This window comes from Dipteris shenzhenensis, chromosome 8 (assembly GCF_047967505.1).
Source record: "Dipteris shenzhenensis isolate YYH24624 ecotype China chromosome 8, Dip_SZ_1.0, whole genome shotgun sequence".
Taxonomy (NCBI): Eukaryota; Viridiplantae; Streptophyta; class Polypodiopsida; order Gleicheniales; family Dipteridaceae; genus Dipteris; species Dipteris shenzhenensis.
The window spans coordinates 37,449,105-37,456,850 of record NC_141603.1 but is presented as its reverse complement, the minus strand read 5'-3'; positions in this window follow the sequence as shown (position 1 = coordinate 37,456,850).

Sequence of the window (7,746 nt, the reverse complement as noted above, 5' to 3'; positions counted from 1 at the left end):
CTCATCCTCATGGGTAATGGCCTCAATATCTGTATCTCCTATCTCATGACCATTCTCCTCTCTCTTATCACAATCATGATCACCTCCATGTCCATGATCATCCTCCATATGCTCCATATTAGTAAATGTACTATATATCACTTTAGAACGTGGCGTAATAGGTATGACATGCCACCATTTATTATTATCCACCATTGGTTGATAGACAACCTAATTCAAACACAAATACAATCATGTTATTTTCCTTGCATCAAAGGTTTCAAATATTTAAAAGTGAGTATTTTTATGTGTGTGTACAATATCCATTCACATTGTTGCAGCAGTACTAGTGTGTCCTTCTTACTTTGCCAAAACTTTGTGGAGTCAATAGTTACAAAGCCACTTGCATGGCATTTGATTGTTGCATTAGGTCCTCTTTCCACCATGTCCTTAAACCACTTTACATACACAAAGAAGTGTCAAAAATCAAGCTTAATAATATCTTGGATTATGCCACAATAATCATCCATGGCTCCATTGGCTCCTTCAAAGCTAGCAATCTTGTGTGTTTCTCTTATCATCAATCTGTTGTGTTCAAAAATGCTTGCCCTCACACCATATAACATTGAATATAGTACACTACACCAAGACAAAATCAATTAAATAAGCAATCTAAGTTATTGAAAGCTCCTAACTTATCATAACATTCTATATACCGACCTTGCTCATGCATCTCCTAGCATACTCCCATTCTTCCATTGTGATATGCATCCCCTCGTCCTACTCTCTCCATTTTTTCAAGTAGCCAATCCACATGAATATCCTTTGGAAGTGCTCTTAGAAACTAAGGGTATGGCACACGAGATCCGTGGTGTGTACGAAAGAGGGCCCTTTCTTCTTGTCTTCTTGCCTTTGCATCCTCGTATCTTGTCACCCATCTTTTCATCACATCACTATTAAGCATGCAATAGAGGTTGACATTATTAAGCAACTCCGTGTCTATTACTTTGCTACGTCCTTTCCCTTGAGGCACAATAGAGGTCATCCTTTAAAGGTCTTCATCATCTCTCCATAGTCGTGGGAGAGAGCTATCCACATCAACAAGAAACTCATAAATATATACAAGTTATTCTCATACCAACCAACCCTCGGCCATGCTACCTTTGGGTCTTGCATTTTGTCTCACGAAACCCTTCAAGGTCTTCATGAAGTGCTCAAGGAAGAACAACCATTGTGCATGTACAGTACCACATATAGCAATCTCATCCACCAAATGCACTATGAGATGTAGTTGGCTTGTGAGAATAGAGTGTGGAAATGTCTCTTCCACTAAACAAACCACCTCCACTGACATAACTTGAGCATTCTCAAGCGTGATGGGATCTATTTCCTTTAATCTCACATACCTAGAAAGGAAAAAGTACACAATATTAGCAATATGAACACCTTGCATCTTGTAAAGTACCTCACAAGCTTGCCCATCTTGTAAATACAATATTCACATTTTGTATCCTGTAAAGTACCTCACAAGCTCGCCCATCTTGTAAATACAATCCTTTATGTCCTTCGATGCACTGTGAGAAATGCTAGTAGGTAGTATGAACTGATGAACACATGAGGAATGGTTGGTTAGTTACTTCTAATTCACTCACAAACTTGGAAGGAAAAATATATTATGCACATAAAATACTTACTTGGAGCATCTTGTGCCAATCATGAGATTTCAAGCCATATAATTGTTCTACACCTATTTTCTTGCTCTTTGTGAAGGCCCCCTTCAAACACCTTATGCATCTAGTGGGAGTACGAATGGTAGTGATAGCATGCTTCAGCGCCACCATCTCTAGCTTTGATAACCTCCATGGTGCATGAGGTTTAAAAACATGCCCATTTGGTCTCTCTTGTGGCCGAGCTTCCCGCATCCTCCTTGTGGTGCATAGATCCTCCCTTATGCCTGCAGAATAAGGGAGTGTCTGCGGGAGTTCTCCACTTGCCATTGGTTGATCGATGGGAGGAATGCCATGACACGAGCTCTGCAATGGATTTGCACTTGAACATATGTTGGATGCGAGGGATTATGGGAAAATGTCCTATAACCTTACGAGGCACATCCAAAGTTTTGAGATCTTCTCTATATCTTGCCTCTCCACAAGTAGGACACTCTCTTGCATCCTTATGTGGTCCACAAAACAGAACTCAATTGTTGACGCATGCATGGATGCGCTTGTAATCTAATCCTCCAAGAGAGGTCACATGTTGCCTTGCCATATCTCTTGAGGTCGGTAATCTATTCTCCCTTGGAAGCATTTTACACAATAGCCTGCACGTGAAGACCATAAATGAGAAAAAGCATTCGAGTAATTGACCCACTAGCATAATTCACCATATTTGCAAAATAGAATTTTAAGCTTACTTGAGTAATGCATTCAAACTTGCATTGCTCCATCTATAAATGGTCTGCAAGTTTAGTAACTCAAGGGAGGCATGTAGAATAGAGAATGTGCACCCCTCAAACAGTAGAGTCGATGCTGTGGTAAAAAGATCATCCTACTCCATGCTATCATCCCTCCCTTCAAATTGATGGACATATAAATCCCGCACCATATCATCAAACACCTCCTCCTCCACAGCCTCATGAGGTAATGGTAGAGGGCTACTATCACCATCACTCCATGCATCTGTAATGGTCCCTCCTGAAGATCCCACCTCATATCGCCGATGCTTCGCCTCCTCATGACGAGCATAGGACAACATATGCGGGTGTGGCATTGCATCCTGTATCAAATTAAAATGGGATCATAACTCAAACACATGAACACCCATAAGTATCTCAATCAACCTTAACTCTTTAACACTTACCATATTTACGGTCGCATCCCATTCTCCATACTTTGAGACGTGATTGAGTGTAATTCTGCGTGCACGATACATGTTTCCTCAACATTGATCACACATACATTTGATTTTTTGCTCCAACCATATTTCACAATGGTGGATATGGAGGGATTCATCCTCACTGGAGCTACTTGTTGAAGATGATGACATCCTACAAATAAACAACCCAAAAAATTTGCTCTTGCATGAGTTGTAAATGTTAAAAACTCTATGGTGCATCTAAAAGTGCGTCTCTACTACGGTGCACATCTAAAGCATACTATAGACGTGCTGATAGGCGCACTGATAGACGTGCATTTAGACGTGCTTTTAGACATGTTTTTAGATGCGTATATAGACGCGCAAACTATGAGCTGATTTTTGAACCTACTTTTAGCACGCTTGCTTTTCTTCACATACTTTTAATGTCACACGGGTTGCTTTGCTATTCATAGACAAAGCTTCGGGCATCCACACTTATCTCCAAGCACCCACACTCATCTCCAAGCTTACACAATCATTCCCAAGCACACAAGAGAAGAAGGTGAACAAGGAAGAGAAGAAAGAGAAGCAGAGTGTGAACAAAGAAGAGAAGAAAGAGAAGTAGCTTTGAAGAAGGACAAGAAGCTTCCATACCTCTATCCAAGGTAAGTCTCTTGACGGTTGATCTTCTTTGGAAGTTGCTCTCTTCGGATTCGTCCTTTGTTGTATGTAGGGAACAAATGTTTTTGGTACTAATGTTGTTTTTTTGTGTCGGGCACATGTCCTTTTCAGGTTCTAAAAAAAGTATCTATCGGAGCGTGTCTAAGAGTGTGTCTAACAGCATGTCTATAGATGCGTCTATATTTGAAAACAGACAGTCACGCCTATAGATGCACTGGTAGATGCAGATATAGACGCATTTGGACAGTCTGAGATTTCTTCGTTTTCCTTCCCTTACCCTTCTCCTTCCACTTCCAGAAAAGGATTCCATATTGAATGATGGAAATAAGTGATTGGATGAATGAAGAAAAGTGATTGTCTCTTATCTCCTCTCTTTCCTTCTCTTTTCATCTCTTTTCTCATCTCTTTCCACCTCTCTTTTTCTTACTTTCCCTCCTCTCTTTTCTCCTCTCTTTCCTTCTCTCCTTTTCTCTCTTTTTCCTTCTCTCTTTTATCCTCTCTTTCCTTCTCTTTTCGTGGTAATTTTCCTCTCTTATCTCCTCTCTTTTTCTCTCTTTTTTTCCTCTCTTTTCCTCTCCTTTCTCCTCTCTTTCTCTCTCTTTTTCTCTCTTTTATCCTCACCTTTTCTCTCTTTTCCCTTCTTTCTTTCTCTTTTCGTGGTAATTTTCCTCTCTTATCTCCTTTCTTTTTCTCTCTTTTTTTCTCCTCTCTTTTTTTCCCCTTTATTTTCCTCTCTTTTCTCCTTTCTTTCCTTCTCTCTTTTTATCTCTTTTATCCCCACTTTCTCTCACTTTTTTTCCTCTCTTTTCCTCTCATTTCTCCTCTCTTTTATCCCCACTTTTTCTCTCTTTTTTTCTCCTCTCTTTTCCTCTCTTTTTCTCTCTTTTTTTCCTCTCTTTTCTTCTCCTTTCTCCTCTCTTTCCTTCTCTTTTCATGGTAATTTTCCTCTCTTATCTCCTCTCTTTCTCTCTCTTTTTTTCCTCTCTTTTCTCCTCTCGTTCCTTCTCTCTTTTTCTCTCTTTTATCCCCACTTTTTCTCTCTTTTTTCTTCATTTTTTTAGTTCATCAATAATCTTCTTTTTTTCTTTTCTTCAGTTCATCATGTGGCTAGGAAGCTCTTCAGCCTCACCTGATCTTCGAGAGACCATCTTTCAAGAGTTATATAACCTTTTGGGACACCCTCCCAGTCCTGAGGAGTTATACGGCTACATGATGGGTACTCTAAACACCCCCCAGGAGTCAGCACTATAGACTCCAAACCACCCCAACCTCACACCAGGTGAGATAACCCCAGTGGAGTCAAGACAGCCCAGCCAGCTATAGAGCTGAGCCCCTTCCACCATGCCGTCAAGAGGCCCTTCTGCATCGCAGAGCCATCGACGTACTCCCGTGCAGTCAAGACTTGGTTCTCTAGCTACGAGTGGTCAGCGTAGTCCCATGCAGTTGAGAGTCCCTTCTCCAGCTATGAGTTGCTAGCGTGCTAGCTCGTTACGACACGGTAGCAGGCATAGTAGTAGGGAGAGCGGTGGGGGATGCATGGTACAGTGCTTTGGGAGGGGTAGTGGTGGGGACGGGGATGATTCAGATGATGTGGATGTGCCAAAGAGTGATGGTACGATCTACTATGACATCACTCAAACAGGAGGGATCTTGATGGATGCATGGGGGAAGGACATCATGGCCTTCATGTGGTATGTAATTGCTAAAAACTATAGAGATTGCTTTATTCACTACAAAGACCATCCAAAAAGGTTGGCTGATGAGACCCTCGCTGCTGTTCACTCTAGGTATCCCAATCCCCACAATGTTTAGCTCACAGATAGATGGGCCAAGTCAAAGATTATTACGATACTTAGCAATAAAACATCTTCGCTTAAGAGGCAGGCACTAGTAGAGATTGCCAAGCTTGAGGGAGGTCAACCACCAAGGGGACCACCCCACACCGCTCACAAGCTTGAGTGGAAGAAAGCAATGAAGGCAGCGAGAGCGGACCCTAGTCTGCAACACGTGGAGGCACGAAGGATCCAAATGGAGCAATATGGAAGCGTGCATTTTGGAGCAAGGGGTGTTGAATCATGGGAGGCCCGATTTGTAAGTATCGATCTCAAATTATATTGTTTATGTAGTTTATTAGGAGGTTATTTTTTTGTACTAACCCCTCCGCAAATTGTGTCATCTTGCAGCTTGATATCGTGGGTAGGTACCCTACTCCTGTCGAGATAGCCTACCACCACCACCATCGCAAAGGAGATACATGGAGGCACTTCTATGATGATGGGTTGACTACTGAGGAGCAGTATATCTGGGCTACTGGAGCGCCCCCGAGGTATTTGAAAGTAATTAAATAATGTCAATATTATAAGTAAAGATTTGATTTTTCATACATTGATACATGTTGTCTCTCGTTTACAGGGCCCTACAAAAGAAGATGAGAAAGAAGATGAGGAAGAAGGAGGTGCAGAAGGGGGCGAAGAAGGGAGCGAGGATGTGGAGAACTTAGATTAGTCCTAGAATTAGTGCTAGCTACTCTTTTTTGTACTTAAAGCTATTGGTTTTGGCTTCGTGCCTCTCTTGTATATACACTCCTCTTATTTTTTGTACTTGAAGCCATAGGACGTGGCTTGGCTTTATGCTATATGTACATACAAGCACTTTTTGAGCTATTCAATTTTCTTGTGCAACGTTCTATCAATTAATGCCTTGTGAGCTAAACATTTTGGAGTTGTAATGCTTTATTAGGAATTGTAATTGTCAGCTATCGATGTGCTTACAAGAGTGCTAATTAAAATGCGGTTGGTTGTAAGAATTGAATTGGACAATGTGAAAATGGGATTCTTGTAACCACATATCTTACACAACATACAAAACATTCTGTTCAAGTACACCAAATTTTGCTTTTATCAACAAAAAATATTATGTAGAGCATTTATAAATGCGTCTATGTATGTGTCTCTCTATTTAAGAGGGCGTCTATTTGTGCATCTATAGACGCATCTACAAACGCGACGATAAACGTGTTTCTCTATTTTTTAAAAATTTCTAGCAGAGTGTCTATTTGCGCATCTATAGGCACATCTACAGGCCCATCTATGTGTTATATAGATGTGCCTTTAGACGTGGGTCTACAGATGCGCAAAAAGTTTTTTTTAAAGTTATGAAAACGTGTCTGTGTGCACGTTTGTAGGTGCTTTGTCTTGTTGTGGTAGAATCGAAACATAGGTGGGAATGGTCTATATATTCTTGGCATGAGAGGGCATATTGTGAAATTTGAAACATTAGGTAAAGACAAGCTATCCCATGAGGTACTCCACTACATTGTCACCACAACTCCATGTGATGTATGCAATGTATGATTGTGGCCATCCATATCATCCATTGCATCCATGTATGATTCCACAACTTTCAAAAATGTCTTACTAGGTGTAATTAGCATTTCTTCCGGATGTATCCAAATGAATCCATGAAGCTACCTACACATACCATACAAAATCAAAACAAGTAACCAAGGAGGTCACATATAGTGCATTTGTTCTTCTATATTGTCTGCCTCATTTATAGATCCCCAATGCAAAATCTATCACTTAGTTTCATCAGTTGTCACATTTATTGATACTCCCCACCACCTTTCATCCATTATTTCTCAATCCAACCTTTTATTCCTCTTATCTATTATTCTATGTGTGTACTTTTCCTCCACTTATGATTTGGTCACTATGTCAATCCCGAGACACACTTATTATTTTGATTCTCTTTTGATTGGCATCCAAGCACTTGTCTTCATTTTATAATGGCTTGGCACTTATTCCCCTCGCACAAGGCATCGGCTCTTAGGCATCTTGACTTGTAGCAAAAACAAGAGGCCCATATGTGCTCTTAGTATCATCTATAACATTTGTTTGCTCTAGGCTTGGTGGATCGTCTTTCAAAGGAAACACCCTAGTAAGTGCTTTAAGAGGATCATTCCCTATCTTCTACTATTGTGAATTTAAATTTTCATCATAGCTCTGTTATGGAGCCTGGTGCAACCTCAACTCATCTTCCTTTCATTAAAGGAGGACCATAAAGGTTTGCCAACTTGTTTTTGTTGGTATTTGGTCAAGCTTCTTTTATTAAAGAAATCATTAGTGTTTAGATGACCAACTATGACCAACCTACACCAAGTTGAAGTTAAGTGAGATTTAATTGATCACATGGCCTTCACTTAGTGATTTGTAATTTTGGGGTAGGTAG